The following is a 22,557-nucleotide window of genomic DNA, read 5'->3' as shown; positions in this document are numbered from 1 at the left end:
TATACCATAAATACCCCGCTGTATTATACGATTTAAACAATCTTTATACATTTCGATACACAACAAGTCGTTTATTGTCTTTAAAAGCTGAACATCTAAAGCTCTGCAATAAACAGTATAAATGGTCGCCTTATTCAGCAAACCGATTAACTGCATTTTTAGATTTTTGGTTTTTTGCTACCAAGAAACAACTTAACTGGGTTCAGGCAGGCCAAAAGATTCATCACGATCCTACACAGAAAAAATATTTCAATTCAAACATTTATCCCATATTGAACTGGTTTCAATTATTTCATAATTAAATCAAGTATTCATTTGCTCAAAAACAATATTTCTTGATATTTTCTATTGAATTTTGAGTTTTGAATTTGATTATTTTGACAATTGAATATACAATTTTCGTTATTGGTTGAATTTCAAATACAAAAATTATTGAATAGATAATTTTTGTAATTGACACACAAAAAATAACAAAAATGTGTTTTCAATTACGAAAATCATCTATTCAATAATTTTTGTATTTGAAATTCAACCAATAACGAAAATTGTATATTCAATTGTCAAAATAATCAAATTCAAAACTCAAAATTCAATAAAAACTATCAAGAAATTTTGTTTTTGAGCAAATGAATACTTGATTTAATTATGAAATAATTGAAACCAGTTCAATATGGGATAAATATTTGAATTGAAACGGTTTAAGAAATAGTTTTTTCTGTGTACTGTCGTTTGGTAGGAGCGATTTGAGAATTTTAACTGACTATTTACCGGACATTGTTATGTCAAATACCATAAATTTTTCTTGGATAATTTTGAGATAAAACAGTGTAGATCTTGCGAGATACACGATAAACTTTGTTTATTTCGGAAGTGATTAAGAATGATGTGGTGATTTTTAAGGTTGCACAAATTATCTTATCGACATATCGCTCATTTGCATAACTCAAAATCAGTGTTTTTTGAACTGAGTAATACCAAATATGCGCCGTTCTATATATAGTTTTATCAGTTTTCAAAAAAGTCAATTATTATACCCTTCACCATGAGTGGCAAGTTTGTAATTTCTACATTTTTCATTTGCGACCCCACAAATTATATATATTCTGGATCTTTATAGATAGCGAAGTCGATAAAGCCATGTCCATATGTTGAAATCAACTTTCAGTAGCCCCCAAATAACTTACATACATGATTTATACATCAATATATCGGGAATTCTTCCGGCTCCGTTGCCCACAAATGGCTGAGATATAAGCATAAAACCGGGACAACCTCGATTTTTGGACTATTTATACCCTACACCACCATAGTGAGGAGGGTATTAAGCGTTTGTGCAGATGTTTGTAACACCCTAAAATATTAGTCTAACACCCACCTTAAAATATATCGATCGACTTAGAATCACTTTCTGAGACGATTAAACGATGTCTGTCCGTCCTTCCGTCTGACTGGTTGTCTGTCCATGTAAACCTTGTTAGCAAAGTACAGGTCGCTATTTTAAAGATATTTTTTCCGCCCAAGAACCAAGCCTATTGAAATTGGCTGAAATCGTCTTTCCGAAAGTGGACTTTATCGGTCATAAATAATTTATATACACACAGCCTCAAAAGTGAGTAAACACCAGTGAATTTTTTGATCTTTTTTATGATCATGAAACTTAAATCTTTATTTTTCAGAGCCGAATTTATTATTCAGCCCAATCTCCCACAAACTAAAACGTTTAAATTTTAGGATTTTCATTATCTTAAAAAAATCAAATAATTTGTGGTGTTTACTAACTTTTGAGGCTCACTGTATGTATCTCCATAAATTCCACTCCAAATAAGTTTTATATATACAAAATTAATGCCACCAAATTTTGTTACGATCAGTCCATAATTAGTCATAGCTCCCATATAGACCTGCTTCCGAAAATCTCTTAAAAATATTGGTATACTTACACACAAAATTCAACATAAATAACTTTCATATATACATAAATACCACTATATAATTTCATGGTGATCGGTCCATAATTGGTCATGAATATAACTTATTGATATTTTAAAAGAAAAATGTTTTTGCTCATTTACTTAGTGTAGGGTGCAAAATGGTCGGGCTTGACCGACCATACTTTCTTACTGTTTTTGATCTATATCTGGATTACTAAGTCATTAATATAGCCAATATGGATATCTAATAGATATTTCAATTGCAACGATGTGTATAAGGCTGTAGTAATTTGGACCTACAATGTGTCAAAATCGGGAAAAATATTTTTTAACACGAAATTTTTTTTACCAAAAAATTTTGTTTGTCATAAATTTATTTCAATAATAAATTAAAATTTTTCTTTTTTTTTTAAATTTAAAAAAAAAATTGGAAAACTTTTTTTTAAAAAATTTCGAAATTTTTTTTTTTAAATTTTTAAAAACAATTTTTAAAATATTTAAAAATTGTATTTTAAAGTATAATTTGGTGAAGGGTATATAACATTCGGCAGAGCCGAATATAGCTTCCTTATATATTTTTTACATATTTATTCCCGTCGTTCCAAGTTGAAGCATAGGGCCACATAGTTGGCCATATATTTTCCTTACTTGTTTTTTACTACCATGAAACGATAAATATAGATAAAACTTTGTTACTCTCGGAAATAGAACGGTGTGGTATTTTATAAGGCTTCACAGAAAAACATATAAGTGGAGACTACTAACACAATGTTGAGGAACGTATTACGTTATTTTAAAGGGTTTTGACAAGTATAATAGGTGTAAATAAAAAAAAAATAAAGTAGAACAAAAGTCCTCTGAGTAAATATGGTGAGCAGTCTCCTAAACAAAAATATGCTGGATTAGGTCGAATATTGATTATTTTCCAGAATATTATGTTCATTTCGGTTTGATCTCTAATAAATAGGTATTGATTCAAATAAATGACAAAATTTGTTCGCTAGCAAATTTTGTCATTTAATAATTAAAATAAAACAAAATCAATTTTTTCACTACATTTATCTTATTTTCAATTTTATCATTTTAATATCATATTTAGTACTTGATTAACTCTTGTCGGTTTACACTTATATACTATAATCTATTTGGCAAGTGAGACATCTAGATATGAACAAAAAAACTGTTTCATTACAAACTGTTTCTTTATAGTAGAAATATTGAGACAACAGTTTTCAAAGGGTAGACGAACCAAAAAAGAAAAGCTATATCAAGGTTTGTATAGCAGGGATTCTCAAGCTTATTTTACTTACAAAATAGTAAAATGTTCTCTTTTGAGCACGAAAGTATCAACATATGTACTATTTTTAAATACACTACTCGTAATAGCCTAACCATACAAAATTTAAAAAAAAATGAAAATAAATTAAAGTTCTTATTTCTTTCAATATTGCTCATATATGTATATCAGATAAATGTTTTGTTTTCTTTTACATTTTAGTTTGTATGCTTCGTTTTTTTCGTTGCTCCTGAGCTCCAGGTGTCATTTCAAAGCAAAAACTATTTAAATACATATCCATAGTTCAACTTAAATTTATGAACATTTTTATGCACCATTTGAGAATCCCTGTGCAATTAGTTAAAGACCTTGAATTGAGCATCAGGAGAAACGTGTGTTGTCAATGAGAACGTATGTACGTACGTATATACATATGTATGAATTTATTCCCTTTCAACAGGTTTTAATAAGATTCTCTCTATAATACGAGTTGTAAGTTTGTTGAAAGTTTTACAAAGAACAAATATGAATAAAATATTAACATAAATGATGGTTACACCGTTTCCAAGATAAGGAGTATTCACATATAGAGTAGCTGTTAAAGGAAATACATTTGGATAAAATCATTTCGATTAATATGTTACTAAAGGTGGCTTCAAATAATATACATTCGCACTAGTTTGGACTATCATATTCGTATTCTTCTACGTAACATACTTGTGTGACAACTGGTCTTCAGAAATAGTTTGAATTGATTAATGTTCAATTCAAAATATACATGTAGCTGAATTTCCAAACAATAACGGATTAAAGTGTCAGTTTTAATATTAGTCTTTACTCAAAATGTCATTGTATCAGTTATACTCGTACATTATTTATTACCAAATTATATATAATTGTTTGATATGCAGGTATTATACGTATTTGTTTCTTTGTGTAGCCATATTTAAAATAAATTGAAATAATTTGTTAATTGCTGGTTATTTAGATGTTTAAACTTTTGACAAACCATAAAAATCGAACATCAACCATAAACATCTGGCCAAAAATAAAAATGTAGAACATTTAAACAAACAATTTGCCGCCAATATGATTTTAAAATGCTAAATTATTGGATTTGGTAATAGAAATGAATGAATGAATTAACTACTACATGCCATTTAAGTGGACTAATCTGATGGAATGCTGATTGTAGACACAATGATTATTGAAATACAAATTTGCGTTATTTCTATTAGTTGCTCAAAGCCAACGAATTCCAATGATATTTTGTTAAGTAAATCGAAATATGGTTTAAATACTTAAAACATCGAAACTTACCCGTTCTTTTGTTAAAAATTGGTACACTAGTTCTTTATGGTTATAAAAACTTAAAGTTGCTAAAAAAAATTTAATTCCAATTCAAGGATTAACATAAGACTAAGTTTATAATTAGACAATTAGTTATAGAAATATGTATAAAAACATAAATGATTTTATTATATTGTTACGAATTTGAACTAGCGATTTCAATTTAACGGTCTGTGGCAACTGCCAGCAACATTCATCATGGTTATAAACATTTCCATCAGCAGTAGCTTCTACTTATCAACAATGTTGATAGCATTGTTCGAAAGTATGGCAACACTAAATGTTTAAGCTGCGAACATTAACTTCGAAAGCTCTAGAATTCGAATATAGTAGTTGTCCGTTAAGATCATTGTAGAAGGTTCACGAAAGATGGCATGTGTATAAATAGTGGCAGAGGTTGCAGTCGTTAATGAGTTTATTATAAGCGCTGTTAGAGTTAACATCAACTGTCTTGTACATTATAAAGTGTGTCTGTATTTCTGCGAATTTATAAACGTGTATAAAAACACTGAGTGACTATTTAATTTTGTTGTTGTACATTTGAATAAATAAAGAATTGTTACAATTTTAAACTACTAAATTGCTTTTATTTGCAATCAAAAGTATCCGGTTTATTTAAATAAAATAAACCCCCGTTTTTAAAAGGTAAAAACGTAACAATATCCTTTTAAATTACATCGGCATCCCCCATGGTCCCATTCTGAGCAATGGGTCCTATTTAAAGAAAATCTTTGGTAACTGGAAGATATACTATTTTTGAGATATCCTTTGTTCAAGGACGATTTTTTGTACTATATCCTATTTTTATGAAAAGAGGAATTCCAGAAAAAAACTTCAGAATTTAAAAATCTGGTATTCATTAGCTTGAATATTAGATTAGAAATTATAAAATCAGACTTACAGTTCTATAGTTATAATCGAATTCAAAACATTCAAAGTTTCTTCAAAAACCCCTTCCTGATCATGATATTTTGATGGCTATAAAACTAATTTTAACCTTTATGTCAACTGCAACATACCTGGGTATGTTTTCCATTTTCAAAATGCTGTAGCTATGAATTGGATAATCAGATCTACTTGAAATTTCGTGATATCCTAGCCCAAACTGTTTTAGGCAATTGTCCCAAGGTTGGTTACTACTCCATATTTTTGATAACAGAGGGTCCAAATATTTCGCGATTTTCTCCATTTTTCTTTTATTGGACTAACAACAAATGTATATGTCAAACGAAAATCTTAAATTCCTCCAAAGTTATATGCATTTGAATTTAAAAATTTTTTAAAAGGCGACTTTTCGCTAGTTTTTTGGAAAAAGGTACTCTTTTTCTTTTTATGTTGATTGAAAAGTTTCTAAGAAGGTGTGTTAGGAATTTATACTTTTTGAAAAGCTGACTTTGCACTAAATATTTTAAATGAAAACAAATTAAAAAATTGTTGATACGGAGGGGATCAGGTCCATTCAAATAATGCCTATTTTTTATGTAAAATTCAACTTTAGGCCAAATATTCTCAAACCGCATAGTCGATATCAAAATACCGTAACCCTTTTTAGATGCCCAAATATGTTCTAAATTATTTTGTAAAGGGCTCCGACAACCCCGCTCCTGGTATGATAATATTATAGCAAAAAACTAAAAAATCCCATTTTTGGAATTTTTCAAATTCTTTTTGAGAATTGCAGGATTCCTGATTATAAATTTCAAAATTTGTTCTTTATTAATTTTACTCAATAAAAAGCATTTTTTGTCATAACTATGCAACCACTTTTTTCAACAAACAATGACTAAATGTAAGGTTAAAACTGGTTATCATAAAATTTTTTAACCTTTTGTCTCTTTCCAACAAAATAAAACAAAAATAATACAGAAATTACCAGAAACGAGTTAGATATTAGCATTTTTATGCTAACGGCAGCTATTCCCCATCACAAAACGTATGTACATACCCAGGTATGTTGCTGTTGACGTGCGTAAAGCAGTTCTGCTGTTCATATAAATGTTAAGCAATGATGTATAAATTGATTGGTAATGATTACTCTAGTTTCTCCGCTTAAATCCCTAAATCATTTTAACATTTATTTAATATACATGGCCTTAATTTAAATTTTTATATAAGCATCTACTTTTATTTATCAATTTCGTTAGCTAAATCCCATTGTAATTCTCAAATAATAAAATTTATTTGCGAATTAGAAGTTTTGAACCCTTTGTATTTGTCAACCAATTTATACAAACTGTTGTTGACAAAAACCAAATTTGCTAAGCCAACAAAAAGTAAAACAAAAGAAAAAAAAATTGGCAAATCTGGCCATCAACAGCAACAATTCACAAAATTCTCACACAAGAACACAAAAATGATACGAAAACAAATGCAGTCATTGTAGTTGAAGATACATATTTACAATAAAACACATAGATACTTCTAAATATAGTATGTATATACAACCAAAAGTACAACAAATAACAATCAAGTGATTCACAGTAAATAAACAAAAAGCCCCAACGAAAAAGAAAAAAAAAAATAATAAAATCGACCTTAAATACCCAACACAACCGACAACATCATAAAAATTGGTTTGAAAACCAAGTTGAACTGAATGCTAAAACAGCAAAAACAATATAAAAGCACAATTGCCGTCAACTAAAAGTTTTATGAGAGTTGTAGGCCAAATATTGTTGCTCCAGTCTAGAGTAAAATAAAATAAAATTTACCTCAAAATTAACTGAAATAAATAAAGAAGCGAAAAATTATATACTACTTCAGCATCGCATTGTTTTTTATGTTCATCTTATTCATAGGCAGTTATTAAAGGAAGTATTTCTTTAATGACCTTTTAGGTTAAAACTTTATTTAAATTTTTCTATTACGAGTTAAATAATATTTACACTTTTTAATTATGACATAACTAAAAATGTTTGTTACCATCAATAGCAAAAGATTTCATTATTTCAAAACTCTGCTCATCTATAAACATATTTTCCGGCAAATCTAGTGCAAAAACTACAATAACCATAACTTTATAACAATGGAAATATTTATATACAAAAAAAAATCTAAGAGAAAAAATTACTGCTTTAAGTAGGGAATTCAAGAAATCAGAGTCATTGGATTTTATGCCATAGATCAAATGCAACATAAAGAACAAACTACATACAAAAGTCATTAAAAACAAACATATAAAACTTCCAATATCAGGTTTTTGTTGTTTGAATTTGAGTTGAATTAATCAGTATTCATTGGTAGTAAATAAATAAGTATGTAGGTACCTTATTCAGAAGTTCACATACTTGTGTCGTACACTGTACATCTATCTATCTGTAAGAGTGCATTCCCTCACTCACTTACTCAGTTACTCACGTCAGTCTCGATATGAATATTAACGATTTTATATATTATTGTTATTATAAGAGTTGTTGGTTTTTTGTTTTTCTACTTCAAAATAAAATGCACTTTTTTCATTTCTTTTAAACAGGTTTTTAAGACACGCATGCAGTTGGTTTATACTTTAAACAAAAATTAAATTCTCCAATGGTTTTTACAGAGAGGGAGAGAGAGTGCAGACATGACCGATCATTATTCTTATTATATTAGTCTGCCCCAAAATTCTATGGAAAAAAATATAGAAAAAAAGGATCTGTAAAAATCTATGAAGATTTTTACAGATCCCATCGGGCAGAAAATTGTAGAAGCATTCACAGTAGTACATATTTTCAGTGTTATAGAAATTTGTAGACATTCTGGTGAAAATGTCCAATCTGTTGTATACAATTCTATTGAACATGTAAATTTATTCCCAAAACTTTTTAATGCAGAGTATGAAGTTTTTGTTTTGTTATTGATATTTTCTTTTAAATTCCAGTTTTCGGAATGTGTTATATAAAATTACCAAAAATATTATTTTGTAAAAAGTTTAAACGGATGTTTGCCTTCATGGAAAATAAAAAACTCAAAACTAATATTTTCTTTAATTAAATTATAGTGCGAATTTATGCAAGGTTCAGCAAAAAAATTGATTTTTTATTGTGAAATAGGCAAATGTTTACTTTTCATTTATGTACACAATTTTATCTGTAGAAAGTCACGTTTATTTTTTATGAAATAATTGTTGAATGAAAGACTTTAGATTCCAAAGTATTTTTGAATTTTGTGTAAAGCTGTCGACTAAAATACATTATAAATAATATATATTGTTACGTTTTTACACTTTATTTCCTTTAAATATTATTATGTTTGCAAATAATTGTAACAACTCACTCTCATTTAATACACACACTTATATTACACACAGCATTAAAGTTGATGTTAAGTCTAACAGCGCCAACAATACACTAAAACTCTGGAAATTGCTGTTACTATTTATATACACAGTGTCATCTTCTAGTAGCTTCATGAATTATCTTAACGGACAAAACTAACATTAAATGTTAGCAGCTTTAACAGTTAATGCTGTCATACCTATAATCATAATAAAACTGTGTGTTATCAATATTGTTGATAACTAGGAGTTCCTACTGATGGAAATGTTTATAAACATGATGAATGTTATAAGCAGTCGTTGTAGACTGTGTTAAATTCAAATTGATAGTTCATTTTCGTAACATTATTATATTTTCGTAACTTTAACATTTCTCAGATCTTTAGTAGTCACAATATTATGTTTTAAATTAGGTTTCATAATGTTCTGATATAGGTGTGTTAATTCAAAGTCGTCTGGAAAATGAATGTAGAAAATCGTTTCTAAGAACATTTTCAATGTAACCAACATGTAATAAATTTATAAACGATTGTACATATTTTATTTCATTCACCCCCCATTAACACGAAGCCTGGTTAGGGCCTAACTAATAGTTATACTGTCGGTTAAAAATATTTTTGTATGAAAACTGTCAGTTTAACTGTTAGTTAATACATAACCAGACTTCGTGTTACTGGGGGTCAGATGGTTTTGTCTAAAGTTTGGATTAAATAAACTAATTTTTTTTTTTAAATTTTTACTAGAAAATAAATTTTAATGACAACCAGTCTAACATCATACACGAATATATTAAGAATGCACTAATTGAGGAAAATATTGTTACGTTTTTACCTTTTAAAAACGGAGGTTTATTTCCTTTAAATAAACCGGATACTTTTGATTGCAAATGTACAGCAACAACGATGTTACTAAAACCCTTAATTTCGAGTTTCTGGTTAAATGAGAAAATTCCTAACTATTTAAGAGAAGGTCTTATAATCAAACTTCCAAAAAAGGGAACTCGCAAGAGTGCTCCAACTGGAGAGGTATAACTCTCTTAAACATGGCAAACAAGATCATTGCTCAAATCCTGCACAATCGCATTTCAACCGTTATTGAACCATGGCTAAGAGGAGAACAAGCTGGCTTTAGGCCAAACAAGTCATGTATTGATCACATCAATAGCTTGAGAGTAATTGTTGAGCAGTCGGCAGAATGGCGCTCACCCCTTTACTTAGTGTTCGTGGACTTCAAACGTGCTTTTGACAGATTACAACACAATGCGATATGGGAAGCTCTAAGATGCAAAGGAGTTCCCGAGAAGATAATTAGGCTAATTATGAAGTTCTACAACAGCGCCTACTGCTCTATACTTCATGAGGGCTCATCAAGTAAACCCATCAAAGTAAATGTCGGAGTCTGTCAAGGCTATGTGAAATCTGTGCTTCTATATGGCTGCGAAACATGGAATATATCGAGTCGCGAAATGATACTTAGGATATTCTGGCCAGCCACGATATCAAATCAAGAATTGTGGATTAGAACGAATCAGGTTCCTGTGGGTTTGTGTATACGAACGCGCAAATTTGGTTGACTGGGAAACAAAATGAGAAAGCCAGCTAACGATATAACCAGACAGTCCGTCAAATATAGCCCTCAAGGTTCTAGGAGACCTGGCAGACCTGCAAATACTTGGAGACGACAAATTGAGAACGAGTTGCGTGAGCATGGTGTATTGAGATGAAACTGTTATGTAATGATAAAATACAATGGAAAACATTTGTTGCGGCCCTATGTTCCACTGGGAATTAAAGGATTAAATATATACAACAACAGAATTAAATATTCACTCAGTGTTTTTATACACGTTTATAAATTCGCAGAAATACAGACACACTTTATAATGTTCATGACAGTTGATGTTAACTCTAACAGCGCTTATAATAAACTCATTCACGACTGCAACCTCTGCCACTATTTATAGTGCCATCTGCAACTGAGTAGCCTAGATTGTTCTTAACGGTCAAAACTCGTATATTCGAAATCTACAGTTTTCGGTATTAATGTTAACAGCTTTACTGTTGCCATATTTATAAACTTAGTATTGTCAATCGCATGCTTTAAACATTGTTGATAAGTATAACCTTCTACTGATGGAAATGTTTATAAACACGATGAATGCTGCTGGCTAATGCAAATTCGTAACAATATTATTACTACTTTATAGCTTTTTGGACTTATTCATAATCAATTTTTAATTTTATAAAAGGTTTAGAAAACAAAATGTCAACAAAATTCGTTTTATAAACCTGTAATAAATTTAAAAATGTATTATGAATAAGGCCTTTTATTATAGAGAATAGACATAGAGCGGAAACTCTCCTATCAAAGACCTAACTCAGTTGTCAGAAACCTAAGTGGTGAGAATGTATTAGTAGAAAAAACTATGTGAAAACAAAAACAACATTCGTATGTGTGATTATTTTAAGTAATTTTTTTGTTTTGAGTTTTTTTCTAGTTTCCGCTCTATGTTTCTCTATGCCTTTTATATTTTATGTTGAAAAAAGAGATTATTTGCTCAGTTTTAATAAAAACATTTCCAGAATACTTATTATTGCTTAGTTCATAGAAAATATATACCGAAGGACAGATTTATAAACATTTTTTTGCTAATTTCATATAAAAGTAACGTAAAAAATAGGTCTACTTCGGAAGGCCTTGAACCTCGCAGTAATACAAGTTTGGAAATTATTTTTCTTTTATATGTAATATATATAATATTTCACAAAATATAACCTTTCAGAAAAATATACGTGGCTAATTTGAAATCAGACAGTACATGGATGACGCATTTATAAATACTCAAAAAGTTTATTACCATGTTAGACAAAGATGTCCAATGTTTTTCTTGCAAAAAACGTAAGTTTGCAATATTTTGCGTTTATCATTAGATTTATTAAATATTTTGCAACACTTACGTACGTGTATTTCAACATTATTAAGTAGAAATTTATAACCGATTATGGCCAATAAGCTAGGTTGTTGAAAATAATAATTAAATAAAATAAATAAAAAAAAAATAATCATTATAAATATTATCCTCAATATCATTTCCCACGACCGTTTCAAAATCACATTCGCCATCACTTTGTGATGCAGTTTATGTTTCCAGCCGGGGTATGCTTAGTCTGTCCAGGTTCTTTGAAGGTCTACGTCCTTTCAAATCTTTACCACAAAGCTGTCTTGGATCTTTGGAATATGTTTGTTAATGGGCGACGAGATTTGTAAATACCATCTATGGATGCAATCCGAGGAGATAAATTCTTCAGATCTGGTCGGATGACTACAACTTATTGACTATACGAGCTAATGAATACAATCCGACGAGAGAAATGCTTCGGCTCTCGTCGGCTAACGACAAATTATTCGTAAATACAGCTTATGGTTGCAATCCGAGAATATAGATTCTTCAGCATGCTTCTGCTCTTGGTCGGCTAACGACTAATTATTCGTAAATACATCTTATGGGTGCAATCCGAGGAGATATATTTTCAGCTCTCATCTGCTAACTACAAATTATTGACTATACTAGCTAATGAGTACAATCCGACGAGATAAATGGTTCGGCTCTCGGTCGGCTAACGACTAATTATTCGTAAATACAGCTTATGGATGCAATCCGAGGAAGTTATACGAAACAGTACTCTGGGATTTTAAAAGTACCTATATACAATAAAAATACCAAACGAACGTGTACTGCAACTCAATTAGCATTTTCTGCACATTTTTAGCAATGTGATGGTTAGAACTTGAATACATTTTTGCTCTTTTACGGTTCTTTCAGCTTTCTGCATGTGAGTAACACATGCATGCGGCAGTAAAAATTATTTCATGTAAACTGGTTGGCTGGCTGGCTCTTACTTGCCTGCTAATCTTTAATGGAAATACATTTATATGAGTGTGAATGTATGAGTACAAGTACCTACAAGTTTAAACATATGAGCGTGTTTTCTGCTGCAGTTAAAAGTGGCTCCTTAATTGTGGATACAATTTTTTTTTTCAATGTGGGTTGTTGACATGTTCAACTTTTCGTTTTGTTAACATACATATGGCTGGCTGACTCTCCAAAATGACTAACTACCTTAAATATACAAAACACACCAAAAAAAGGCTACTTTAATCTAAATGTATCTTTGGAGTAGCAATTTTTTTTTCGTATTTATTTGTTTTCTTTTATATTCTTGGCCTGTATATTCGAGGTGAACCAGAGCAATACGTTCGTTCTCATATGTAAATAGTTTTTCGATAAGAAAACTACCAGCCATAAAAAAATATTTTTATGACCTTCATTTGTTGGCATTACAACGTATTGTACTGGGTGTTGTAAATGTGTTGTAGAACTTTATGTTGGGGTTGGTCAGTTATGTCAAACCACACATGGCAGTGATTTGACGTCAAACCTTAGTTAAAGACTATAATTCATTTTGAGAATTTAATTGCGATCTAATAAACTGAACAAAAGATAACTTTTTATAGGAATCAATTAGCAACAAATTTGATATAGGAATTTATACTAGATTTTTTTGCTGATGTGTTGATAAAGTTTAATTTTTTGTATATTTTCCAGCCGACCTTTTCTCAGTTAATTCTAATCACCCATTGTTTTATTTCTGCCTTTTCCACTCTACCTCAAGTCTATTGTTTATTCTTTCAAAAATTTTGTTGTTGCATGTTGATTTTAATGAAATATTTGATTAAAAATAATCCCAATTGCATTCATGTTTAAGCATATGAATTTTATTCCCAAGATTTGGCTTTTCGAAAAAATTTATTTACTACATTTTACCATCATACATAGTTCCCCTATGGAATGTGATTAATATTTAAGGTTTCAAACAGAGAAATGAAGTTGAAATGGTAAGAATAATTGTGAGATTTTAAATTAAATTAGTAAAAGGTTAACAGGGGTGTTTATTTAACATAACTTATTAAAAAAAATTAGCTTCTTTTCAAAGCACTTAAGAACAAACTCATTTTTAGTGGACTTCGGAAAATGCGTTTTTTAGATGCATCTCTAAAAGGTCTCATATTTATTACACTTAGGCCGGGTAACTTATTAAATTTTATACTTAGTTACGGCTTAATCAAAGATAAAGTTTTTTTAATTTATATGAAAAAAATATATTTAAACATTTATTAACCAAATTTGGATAAGATACCCGGCCTTAATGTTTAATTACTCAGTATTCTAGAGTTAAATACGATAAGAAATTTGGCTATTGCTTTGTTGACTTTAACCAAATAGACATTGTTAGGTTTTAGATAGTTTGACTAGCTCTAATATTAAAGACATTTAATTGTAAAACGAACAAAATATTTTAATGCAAATATTATTCATATTAAACAAAAAGTAACAAATATTTCACTTTGGCTAAATATCGTCCTTTTGGAATTTAAATTCAAAACTTATTTCAAAACACTGAATAACACAGGTCAACAGCAAAAAAGGGCTTGACTAAACATTATATAGATTTGATGCATCATGGCTAACTATGGGAAGATTTTTTTACAAAAATTATAAATTTTGTTAAACATTTCTCCACATAATTAATGAAAACTCAAAAAGGGTTATTAGTCCGAAAATAAAGAAAAGTTGAGGTTTACATATCCTTTAATTCGTTTATATATTGCGTTTTAATCGGCTCAGTAGTTTCGGAGTTATAATAACAAACTTAAGCAAAAAATATATTTTTTATGTGAAAACTTACATGTAAATCAATGTACATATTTTGAGTTTTTATATAAGTAATCGATTTTTGGTCAGAATATGAGTGATCACAGATCGAGGTCCTTTTCTAGATTTAACGCTTATTGGCCAAGTTATTAACGATTTTAGATATTGTGAGTTTTTATATAAAAAATCGATTTTTGGCCAGAAATATGAGTGATCACAGATCGAGCTCCTTTTCTTGATTAAAAGCTTATTGGCCAAGTTATTACCGAATTTTGATAATTTGAGTTGTTATATAAAAAATCGATTTTTGGCCAACGCAAATAGAAACACTCATCGTTTCTCGGATGGACCTAATGTGTCGTTGGAAAATAAATGTAGGGAACCTGGAACTGGAATGCCTTGTTTCAGCCCTTGAAATTTCTTTGACGATTGATTCCAAGTAAAATATCTTGACATTTCGGAGTATAGCAGCGTTCGGCCAAATTTATTATTCCGGCACATATCAAGAAATCTGGTCAATGTTGTAGATGGCGGTCGATCAACCATTTTCCAGATGCCATGTCACTACCTTTAGTTACATATTTACAGCATTTGATAGGTGGGCGTATTATTGGGCATAAAACACTTTTGTGGACTATTGCGAACATTTAAAAAACTAGCCAAATTGGTCCAGGCGTTCTGCGATTTTAGATATATCGAAAAAAAGTGGGCGTTGTAAATTTTTCTTACGAATTTTACTACGAACATTTAAAAACAAATTAGCCGTTTTCCGATTTTAGATAAATCGAAAAAAGTGGGCGTGATCAATTTTTCCTTCAGTAAAAACTTAAATTGGATAACTACGAACATTTATACAAAAAATTAGCCAAATCGGTGTAGCCGTTTTCCAATTTTAGATAAATCGAAAAAAGTGGGCGTGGTCAATTTTTCATTCCGTAAAAAGCTAAGTTGGACTATGACTAACATTTTAAAAAAAATTGTCTAAATCGGTCCGGCAGTTCTCAACTGATGCAATTACCAACGAACAACAATTGATTATTATTTATATAGAAGATAACAAATTTTTTTGTTTTAAAAAAACTCATGAAAAATCGAAAACGGAAACAATTGAACGGAAACAGGTACATTGCTTTATCGCAAAGCCACATATAATAGCAATAAATTGAGATACTGATAATAAAAATGGATGGATTCTTTTCGAATTTATTCTTAATTAAGTAAATTCGCTCATTTTCACAAAATTTCAGTTTTTTTGTTTGATATACATACATAAAATTGAGTAGTTAATGTTCTTCTTTTGAAAACATTTTCCCCATGCTATGTACGAATTTTCACTTATATATTGTGTTCTAATCGGCTCAGTAGTTTCGGAGTTATACTAACAAATTCAAGGAAAAAATAAATTTTTTATGTGAAAATAGCAATTTTTGTTTGTATAAAAAAATCATGAAAAATCGAAAACGGCAGACATTTTTCAGGTTTATTGCTTTATCGCAAAGCTTTATCACATAGGAACAAAATGAGATATCGATTATAAAAATTGATTGTTTCTTTTCGAATTTATTCAAAATTAAGTGAATTCGCTCATTTTCAGAAAACGGTATGTGCTTACGTGTACTTTGAGTGTAAATTTTACATGTTTTTTTTTTGTTACAATAAATAAAATAAGATAGAAATATGAAATGGAGATAACAGATTTTTCTTCTAATCCCCCCAATCGAAAGTTGTAAAACAAAAGCAATGAGTTAAAATATCGCAACTGATCGCTTAGGATCTTCCACAAATATGTTAAATATTTACTGGGAACTTAGCTCTTATCCTTATTTCTGTGCAAAGAGGATTTAGCTTACATGATCATAACACACCGCAAGTTAAATTCTAATAATCACCCATTATTTAAATCAAACTTACAGCAAAGGGAAATTGTGCTCAAAAAACTTTTCAATTAGCATTGGAAAAATAAAACCCACAAAAAATGTATTTCAACCGCAATACAATTTCATTTGAAACAGCAAGAACAAGAACAAAAACAGCAACAACAACAACAATAATAATAATTCTATTTGGTAAGAAAAAGCAACAGTCAAGTTATTATGGCCTATTAACTAATTACAAAAGCAAAAACAGCGACAATATAGCCCCCTCTTCTAAACGGAAATAATGGCTAGAAACCAACAAACAAATACAAAATACATTTGTAATTTAGATTGTGGTTACAGATGAATATGTATCGAAAACGCACTTAACAATGCAATACATTGTTGCAACATTATCAAACTACCCAGCAGTTTTACAAATAGTCAATAGAGACAGGAATTTTCACCAATGGCTGATCACTAGAGTTTTTCTTTTCCCGTACTTTTTTATTTCCCGGGAAATCGGGATTGATTTTGAAATTTCCCGGGATCCACCTAAATCAAATTATTCAATTCTAAAAATGTAGACTTCTTTAAAAATCTAAAAAATATCCGATTTTAAAATGTAATCGGATACAAATGAAAACATTCAACAAAACATTAATATAAAGAGATAAACTGACTCGATTCCTAATCAATATTTTATTTTTTTAGATTTTAATTAAAACTTGAAGAAAACCCAATAATATTAAACAAAATTCAATTCCACGGAAGGTGGTTTTATTCCAAAAATGCTGGTTTTACTCTTTGTGAAAAATCTAAATACTAAAATAATTCCTCTTTCTTTCGGAATAAAATTCTGTGACAGCCAACATTTACGAGTTTTTGGAATAATTCGAATAATGCACTTGTTATTGGTCTATTTGTGCTAAATCTTTTTTTGTATGAATCTTCTGCATTTCATTTGGAGCTTTAATCATATTTTAGAGAAAGCCAAGTTCAAAAAACATCACATAAAACTAAAGAAAATAATTCCCGGGAATTCTCGCATAATTTCCCGGGATTTCGGGATTGAAAAAATTCTACTGATCACTAGAGTGTCCCTTAGAATTAAATTTTTTGATATTGTAAATACTAAACTTCTTGTTATATTTTTCTTAAGTTTCATCAAAATCGGCCCAAAAATATATAACATATCGATATCTTTTCATTAGAAATTCCAAATATTGAACAATTTGCCTTTTGACCTTCACGATTTAAGGGTTAACGTTTTCCGATTATAGGAAAACTTTCAGACTATATTTAAAATTACCTGGACTATAATATTCTGAACAGATTTTACGTAAAATTAATAACAGTAAGGAAATTGGGCTCATTCGCCAAAATATGGCAAAAAAAATAGTTTTTCTCGAAAATCGAAAAATTTATATCGCAGGTGCGGAAAAACTATGGGAGGTATTGACATACTTTTTTACATTTTTATTCCCTATTATGTTGTAAATAAATCCCCTTGTGATGATCAAAAAATTCTGAAATTTGTTTAACAAAATTTTTAAAAATTTGAAATTGGAGTTTTGAACTGTCGTTAAAAAAAATATTTTTTTTTGGTTATACCTGCGAATAGGATAACTGTATCCTATGAAGATAAAAACTCATATACAAGTAAATATGGATATATTTTAAGTAAAAATTGGCTTTTATTTTAATATTTCTCAAAATATGTTAATTTTGTTCCTACATTTCTTGTTCTAGTGGCCTGAGATACGTTAATGGCCTGGCGATTTTTTAATAACTTTAACATTTTTTAACCAATTTTTGTCTTTTGTATCTTATTAGAACGATGATTACGTATACATTTCGATTCTATTAATTTAAATTGCAAAAGTAATTATTTAATGGCAAACATTTAAAAAAAAACTGAAAAAATGAATGAAGCACTTTAGTGTCTTTAACTAATCAAAAGTGTAGTTACATTAAACGAACCACCATTTCAAGTCAATTAACTTCGGCTTAGCACCCGTACATGTTAAAATAACTAATTAGGTAGCTAGTCAAGTAACCAGTTAGGTAGATAGTAAGGTAACTGACTCCATGTCACCGGCATAAAATCCAATGCGTTAATCACTTCGGACCAGCTATTATTTGAATCTATGTATGATCAATTGACCCCCTTCTGAGTACACGCACATGTTAAACTAACTAGTCACGTAGCTATTTGTGTAACAATCAATAGTTAGGGACAGGCACCCAGAACTGCCGGGTATTGTTCGCATCAATCATGTTCAGCGATCGATTTAATTAAAATGAACTGTCAACCATGGAATTGTAAGATAGATGCTCCCAAAGGCCATTTTGAAAAAAAAAAAAAAAACTATTGCACACAATTTAAGTAGGCCATAGAACTTGATGTCAGTTTATTTTGGAATTTGTAGATTTTCTTTTTTTTTTTGTAAAAAGTATTACATAGATGATTCAATCATTTTTATTTTTGCATTTCTCGTAACTTTAAGTAAATTCTGCAAAAATTTGGAGCTTCAGTCAATTTGTGTGTTTATTTTGCCTAGTCATTATTATTTCGTAATTATGCCCTTATGTTTTAAGATATTTTTGTTTAAGGCCGATTGTAATGAAGAATTCACCTTGAAAATGTTTTTTCTGTATTAATCGGCATAAATAATTGTAAGTTTTTAATGTAAAAATTAAAAACTAAAATGATTATATTTTACATGTTTAAAAAACAGAATTAATTGATTGATTTCTTGTAAATATATTTGAAAGTCATCGAACGGACTTTTAAAAATATGATTTCCGAATGTCTCCGTCATCTAAAAACCAAATAAACATTTTATTTTTTGTCAAGTTTTGAGTCAAAATAATATAATATTTTAAATAATTACAATTTAAACTACTTTTTGTATTTGATTTACTCATAGATATTTAATAATAAACTAGTTTTCTGACTAGTTTTATAATCACAAAATTTCATGCATAACTCAAATCACAAGTTATACATTTTCAAAATTAGTTTTCTCCCCCAAAGTCTTTAAAAGTCCCAAAAAGTTTGGCTAGCCTGATTGTCTATTCCAAGCAAGGTATTTGTTAAACTGATTTATGTAATTTTGAAACCAAGAGTTATAAAGAGATTTTAAAAATAAAAATTTAAACTAAATTAACTGAATACCCTTAAATGTAAAAAAATTTTATTTTTTTTGTTTTAAAAATTTTACATCCTTTACTTACACGCATGTTAATGTAACACATCTACACAATATTGAATTATATCTGTACGTATGGCACAATTTAATTAAATTCAATAATAGGTAATATATTCTCAGCAGTGAATAGATTTTTTTTTAATTTATTGACACAAATAACTTGTACGACAAAGGCGGGTGATGGTGGTGATTCACCACAGGATGTAAATAATTATTAGATGTTAAATAAATTTACACGAAACAATTAATGAATACATTGAACGTAGCAAGTAAGAGAGGTACTAAACGAATACAAATATGTTTTTTTTGAATGTTAAAAACAATATTGAACAATTTAATTATTTAAATTAAATTCATTAAAATTTTATGTGGAAATTGAACAATTTGTAGAAATTACTTAAATGATACTATTGTCCTTTCAATTAATATGATTATTATAATTATTTCTATAGCCAATACCAATAAAACTGGTAGGACTAAAATGATTTTGTGTTATTGGTCCATAAAAGTATGTGTATATATATTCCGGGTCCTTTTAAAAATATAAGACGATCTAGCTATGTCCTTCCATTATCCTACGTGTCTATTGAAGGCGCAAAAGGGCGTATAAAGAAGGACCTCCCAAATATTATCTGTTGTTCAGAAATGTATGGTATTGGTAATAAGTACAGTAAAACCTTGATAATCTGGATAATTGATTGCAGACCCTAATCCAAATTATCAAATTATCCGGACTACCGAATACAAATTTAAAAGCATTGTTCTTGTATTACAAATGCTTTTAAAGCACGTATCTAATGATATATTATATTTATGTATCATTTAAATAAAATATTACATTTATCAAGAACACTTATAGTATCTATGTACATTTTTTAAAAAAAAGTATTAATATATTTCAATTCTACAAATCATTAAAATAACAATAAATCAAGTAAGAAAGTATGGTCGGTCAAGCCCGACCATATAATACCCTACAAAAAGAGTAAAAACATTTTTCTTTTAAAATTTCAATAATTTGTATTTTTGAGTGATTTTCCTTATATGGGGGCTATGACCAATTATGGACCGATCACCATGAAATTAGGTCGTGTGATTTGTGTCTATATGAAAGTTTACCATGTTGAATTTTGTGAGTATACCAACATTTTTAAGAGATTTATGCACGTTAAAGTGATTTTCGGAAGCGGGTATATATGGTAGCTATGACTAATTATGGACCGATTGTAACAAAATTTGGTGACATGAATTTTGTATATATAAAACTTATTTGTAGGGCAATTTGTGGAGATACATTTATAAATTAAACATTTATGACCGATAAAGTCCAATTTCGGAAGGAAATTTGTATGGGGGATAGGTGAAATAATGGACCGATTTCAGCCAGTTTCAATAGGCTTGGTCCTTGGGCCGAAAAATAATATGTAGCAAATTTGATCGAAATATATTTAAAATGGCGACCTGTACTCTGCGCACAAGGTTTACATGGACAGCCAGCCAGCCGACCAGACGGACGGACGGACATCGTTTAATCGACTCAGAAAGTGATTCTAAGTCGATCGGTATACATTAAGGTGGCTGTTAGACTAATATTTTTGGGCGTTACAAACATCTGCACAAACTAATAATACCCTCCCCACTATGGTGGTGCAGGGTATAAATATTAAAGCTAGTCACCCAATTTTGTTTGTCGAGAACTGTTCAAACTTTTTTCCAAAGTTTGCATGAAATCCGGATTATAAAGTTAAAAATATGCTGTAATCTATCCGAATTATAGAGTACACAATGCAATGAAAACTGATGTCCGGATTACCGAATAATCCGGATTAACGCCGTCCGGATTATCAAGGTTTTACTGTATGTATTTATAACAAAATTTCAGTGGAAATAAGTAGAGTTTACAACAGGTATAGTCGATTCAACCAAAATTAAAACACGATAAAGCTTAACCAAGGAGACCAAAAAAATTGTGTTCCAAAGTCTAAATCTACTATATCTATCTATGTTTTGGATCAAAAACAAAAAATTTGTTCGGATTTACCACTATGCATATTTTGTTGCCGATAACATTTAAATGCATGGATTTAGCAAGCTGAAATTTCGTAGGTTCTTCATACTGAAAATTTTAATTATCACTATTTAACCTTCGCTTTACCAATACCCACGCATGTGACCATTACGGATTTAGTAGTTTAATAATTTTTTTAATTTTGTTTCGATTTAAATGAAATTAAGACTCACTGAACAAATTTTAGAGTTCTGTAGAATTTATTAAAATCATTTTAAACTGTTTGTATGGTTTTTTTGATTTTTTAAAATATTGTTCGTCGCTTATATGTATAAAAGTGCATTACCAACCGGGTGGGTATTGGTAAACCATGTACATAAAAAAACCTTTGGTAAAGCGAAGGTTAATAGGATATTAGGTCCGTTCAGTACGATGGTGATAGACTAATATTTTTGGGAGTTGCAAACATCTGCACAAACGCATTATTCCCTCGCCATGGTGGTGTAGGGTATAACAATAAATTGTCTACCAATCAGACTAGAAAAAAATCCTATTTAAATATTATTGAACATTTCAGACTAAAATTATCGCTTTAAGAAGTGTATCTATGGCGATTAGCATTTCCATGATAATTTGGTATTTTAGATTATTTTGATAATGGAATTTTGATGGTAACGGAAATTGCAGTTATTTCGATAATTAGAGCTGTAACGGTATATTGAAAACGGTAAAACAACTAGTTCTTTCACCAATAATTTTTCTTTGATATTATTAAGCATGAAACTGGTTTAGGGATACTAATCGGGACAAATTTCCCAAAAATATTTTTTTGAGAAATTTTCGGGAAATTATTGTCAGTAATTTCGGGAATTTCTTTACAAGTTTTCTTCGTAAAGTTACAATATTAAGATTAATTATGATAAGAAACTGTTGTTTAGCTAATTGAATGATTC

The 22,557-nt window shown here is 29.5% G+C and overlaps 1 protein-coding gene across 2 annotated transcripts in view; it reads left to right on the top strand.

The window, feature by feature from the left end:
- Window positions 1–22,557, top strand: part of LOC135963305 (uncharacterized) — a 264,932-nt gene that overhangs the window by 68,676 nt on the left and 173,699 nt on the right. The window lies entirely within an intron of this gene.

This window comes from Calliphora vicina, chromosome 1 (genome assembly GCF_958450345.1).
Source record: "Calliphora vicina chromosome 1, idCalVici1.1, whole genome shotgun sequence".
NCBI lineage: Eukaryota > Metazoa > Arthropoda > Insecta > Diptera > Calliphoridae > Calliphora > Calliphora vicina.
Note: the sequence above shows the minus strand (reverse complement) of the source record. Positions and strands in the feature narration are given on the sequence as shown.